The following is a 4,995-nucleotide window of genomic DNA, read 5'->3' on the forward strand; positions in this document are numbered from 1 at the left end:
AGAGACTAGCTGTCAACTTGTAGTTTCGGTTTGAGAATCTCCGAGAGCACAGCAGGGCTTCCCACATAGAACCGTAAGGTCCCACTGGGTAAATGGGGGAAACTGAGGCACCAAGCAGGATCGATCAGCAGCACTTGCCAGGACCCCAGGCAATGGGTGAGCTAATACTCATGCATTTGTTTGCCCTAAGTCCTCGGTTTTTTGGTTTATTTGTTTGTTTGTTTGTTTTCCTGAAGAGGCTGAATGGGGACCTCCCAAACCTGCGACTCCTGGCTTCTACCCAACGACTTAGACTCTGGGTGATGAATCCATCCATATCCGTAATGGTGCACACCTGTCCAGGTAGGCGTTCGTCCCCGCCTTCGAAAGTCCCCTGTTTGGAAGTTATACAATGTGTGGTGTCCATAAAGTTGCACAAGTCTACTGAGCGAATCCGTCTGAGTCACTGAGGTGTTTGCAGGAGAAGGCGGCCTCTCCAGATGCCCCTCCCACTAAGGCTCTGGCCCTGCCTCCTGAGCCCCGCCCCACCCAAATGCTTCCATGTCCTTAAATAGGCATCAGTCTCAAGAGCCGTAAGAGAGAGTGGTGAGGGCTGAATTCTGGGAATTTGTTGCCAAGACCTTCCCACCTCCTACTGCTTACAGCCCCGTGGAACCTCAAGCCACACTTTCTGTTAGCAAGTGCTTAGTGGCTGCTTGTACTCTTCCTGTATTGGATGGCATAGATCTTTCTGGAACCTTTCCAGCTCCACAGATGCGTTTCTCAAATCACAAGGAGCTAAACCACCGAAGTCAGCAGGCCACGGAGACACCTTTCCTCCACCTGTCGTCACCCTAGCCCCTTCTGAAAACGGCCAAAGTAGGTATGCATGGCAGGTGTTCAGAGATAGCTCCTGCGTCCCTGAGGAAAGTGTGGGGGCCAAGACAGAAGTGGCTGTAGAGATGGAAGGGGCTGGGATTTATTACAGGAACCTTTGCTAGCTGGTTGACCACACGCCCTTCCTCCTTCACCCGCCCGTGCCTTTGGAAACAAAGAAATGAATGGTGACAGGATTTACAGGATCGATGAAAGTCCATCCGCACCCATGGCCTCTTCCCATGCATGACTCCTGTGTCCAGGCATTCACAATAAGACAGCTCAGCTGCGCCAGGATGCTGGGGAGCGACGGGGAGGAGAAGAGTGTGTGTCTTTTAAAATGAAATGGCCAAAGCTTTAGAACTGGGAGTCTGGACTTTTGCAATGCAGTTACTTCACAGTGCATGCATATGGAGAATCCGAGGACTGGGCTAGTTAGTGCTTGCCCCTTGGTCACACAGCCAGGTGGGAGCAATCGGGTCCTAACACTCTCTTGCCACCTAGAATTCAGTTCAGAAGAGCGGACAACTCTGGGAGTGGGAAGCTTGGGTGACCAGAGAGCCAAACTGAGGACAAGTTAATGAAAAACCAGAAGCAAAATTGAACAGTATGTTGAGAGCAATAAAAACCAACCAGGCTTATGGTGAGAAGGAAAAGCTGTCGTGGTCTGAATATGTGTGTCCTACCAAAGCTCACATGCTGAGCATTTATCGACAAGGTGACGGTACCAATACATAAGGGTGGAGCCTTCATGAATGAGATGAGTCCCTTGTGCATGAGTATTCTCCAAGCCAAGGAACTGCCACCTTGGGAAATTCACTTGTGCTGCTTGCAGAAGAATCATCCTAGCTGAGATTTCTGACCATTTACATTTACATCCATTTATACTTATATTTACCATTTCTTCCCATATTTACATCTTGGAGGAGCGGGGAGGGTCACAAGACCCTGTCCTGAGTATCCGATGCTCTCTATCACCTGTGCCGTGCCACCATGCCATAATTGCACGTGGCCTCAGGGGAGGGCTACAGTATTTAGGTCTGAGAAGACTAGGGGAAAAGGCTTCATCTATGCAACTCTAGGGAAGCCACTGCCTGTGGGAGGGGTCCTCCCAAGGGTAATTTAGAGTTGTCTAGGGGTTTTAAAAATGTGTCTTTGTATGGCTCAGTGACCCCAGTACTTCCCTAGAAAAACATTTGCATGTGTATGCACAGACCCAAGAACTAGGCCGCTTACTGTATCATTACATACAATCCGTATACACTGAAAGGACTTAGGGTCCAAATGTAGAAATACATATGTGAAGTGCATATACTCACCCTACAGAATGGAAGGAAGCAACCAGATAAAGTAGAAACTCCACTCAGGGCCACCACAGCACAGGCCGGTCTTTACATTCATGAGAAAAAGCGATCACCTTTGCGTGATACAGTCAGAGAGAGCCAGCCCCTGTGTGAGATAAGCTGTGGGAACTGGATTCAGTTCCAACGTCTCTCATCCACTCTGAGTCCAGGAGCAGGTGAAGGTCTTGTCCTACCTATCAGAGAACTGAATGGACAAACAGGTTCTAGAGTAATGTATAAAAAGATTCTTTTGACTAATTTAAGCACACGTTGTTTACATAAAAATACCCTGCATGCTAATGGGACAGAGGACTAGAGGATCTGGGTCTGCCCTGCTGTTCTGCTGGGAAGGACAGAAGTGAAGGATGCTGGCTGACCCACCCTTCAACAGTATATAATGTTCTATCTTGTGTTTGCACAGCAACAATGTTATCTATCACTGACCATTAAAGCTAAAATTTAAACTAAAACAACAGCTGAGCCCTCCTGACAAAATAAACTTGGGACACCTGAGGGCCTATCACCACTGCCACCACTCCATGGCCAGTGTGTCAGATTTGAGGGCACCTGTATGTGGACCCTAACTAACCCTGGCTCATCCTGCCCTGCTCCGTGGTGGTGGTTGAGGCGGCTGGCAGAGTGTGACAGAGAGCTTGGTTTGGATGAAGTAACTTCTTAGGGAAAAACAATCCAAGGAGGTGAAGCCAGAGACAGCATTTCCCAGCCCGTGGAGCTTCTGTATGGCTACACACACACACACACAAAGTGTTCAGAAAGACAACAGCCAACCTGAGCAAGATCAAAGGGACCATCCCCAACCCCTTGGGGGAGGGGCTTTCTCACAGGTGAGAGGAGTTGACCGGTCTGAAAATTGTTTCTTAATAGTTGATTTCACACTCTTCTTGTTACTTAGTAACATTCATCTTGCTCCAAATCTTCAGCTCCAGCTTTATGTGGCTTGGCAGCTCAATTTCCTCTCAGTCTTCCCGTGACCCAGCAGGTCCAGTGGTCACTTATCTAAGGAAGGCAGCTCACTGAAGCCTTTAATACTTCAGCATCCTTCTCTGGGGAAGATTTGCAGCCCCATGACGGTGGCTTTGTTTCTCAAAACATTCACTTCTCTTGTCACCTCATTCAGAGGCCATCCTCGTATTGATTGCTCCTGCTTTGGGTAGAAGTTAATTATCTCTGAAACAATTGAGCACTCAGTCAAGGAGACTTCCCTGACGTGACAGTGATCTTGGATGTGCCCAGCATAAAGGGATACTAATCCTATTTCCTGAACATGGCTTCCTTCTCTTCTCCTGGACCACCCATTGTTATGTCCATCCACAGCCAGTAGATTATGTGCTGGCTAGGGAACATTCTTGTGTGACACACTCTGTCCCTTGGAATTGGTCTCTGGTGGCAGTTTCCAGAGTGAACTCCACACAATTTGCCTCCCATAAAAGGAGTGTTCTCTCTCTTCTGGTGTTTGAGGGAGAAGGAAATTGTGGAATGAAAGAAGGGGTGGTAAAGGGACTGTCAAAAAACTGAAGTGCTTAAGTCCTCCAAGCTAGAAAAAATGCTGTGAGGACACTCTCTGAAGAAAGCAACTTGGGAACATGGGAAGGGAAGGCTTCCTTTGCCTCACACTTGCAGATCACATTCCAGCACGGAGGGAGGTCATTGCAGGTCACATTCCAGCAAGGAGGGAGGTCAGGGCACCTGGTCCACATGTCCAGGTTACACTCTCTCACTGAGGGAAGTCAGGGCAGGAAATCAAGGCAGGAACTTGAAACAGAAACTACAGAGGGCAGCTGCTCCCTGGCTCACTCACTAAACTGCTCAGCCAGTTTTCTTCTGCACCAGATGCTGTCTAGGGATGGTGCTAACCACAGTGGGCATCAATCAAGACAATCCACAGATATGGCCACAGGTTAATCTGATCACCTCAATTCCTCAGTAAGGACTCCTGCTTCCTGGTGTCTCTAGGTTGCGTCAAGTTGACAATAAAAACTGACCACAAAGCCGGGCAGTGGTGGTGCATGCCTTTAATCCCAGCACTTGGGAGGCAGAGGCAGGCAGATCTCTGAGTTCGAGACCAGCCTGGTCTACAGAGTGAGTTCCAGGACAACCAGGGCTACACAGAAAAACCCTGTCTCCAAAGACCAAAAAAACAAAAACAAAACAAAAAAACAACTGACCACAAGTTGGCTCCAAGCTGATTCCCCTTCCAATACCCCAACTCCTTGCTAGTGAGCTCAATCTTTTTATTACTAAAATCTCCTGGGTAGATGAGCCTTATCCTTCAGCTGCAGGCTGGCCGGTTTAACTTTTGCTCCTGCCTCTCTGTCACCAACAGAGTTCCAGGCACAGGTTAGACCCTTCATTACTAGAGTTCTTAGGGTCAAAGGCTGGGCCCAGGCAGATCTAACAAGCCAGGCTCAGCCATCCTCAATAGGAAATCAGACAAGCAATAGTGAAAAGCAGAGAAGAGAAGCTTGTTCCCTGCAGCCACACTGGGAAGAGGAACAAAGAGGTCGAGCAACCCGAGTCCATCCTCACAATCCTGACTGGAAGCTTAGGTTAGCTAGAAGGCAAGGGGCTCACTGCCACGCACGTAAACTTCAAGGAAAGTCAGTCTCCTGCCTCCGCATTGTCGCCTGGCACCCCAAACTCAGAGGTAGCTCAGATATGTCCTCGTATTGGTGTGCTAGGAACTCACCAAGATATCATTTCTTCACAGGTAGCAAGAGAAAATTCGGACATTGCTTTCTGACCTTCTCCAATGTTCCAATGTCCTAGCCTAACCCTG

Source organism: Mastomys coucha, unplaced genomic scaffold (genome assembly GCF_008632895.1).
Source record: "Mastomys coucha isolate ucsf_1 unplaced genomic scaffold, UCSF_Mcou_1 pScaffold23, whole genome shotgun sequence".
Taxonomy (NCBI): domain Eukaryota; kingdom Metazoa; phylum Chordata; class Mammalia; order Rodentia; family Muridae; genus Mastomys; species Mastomys coucha.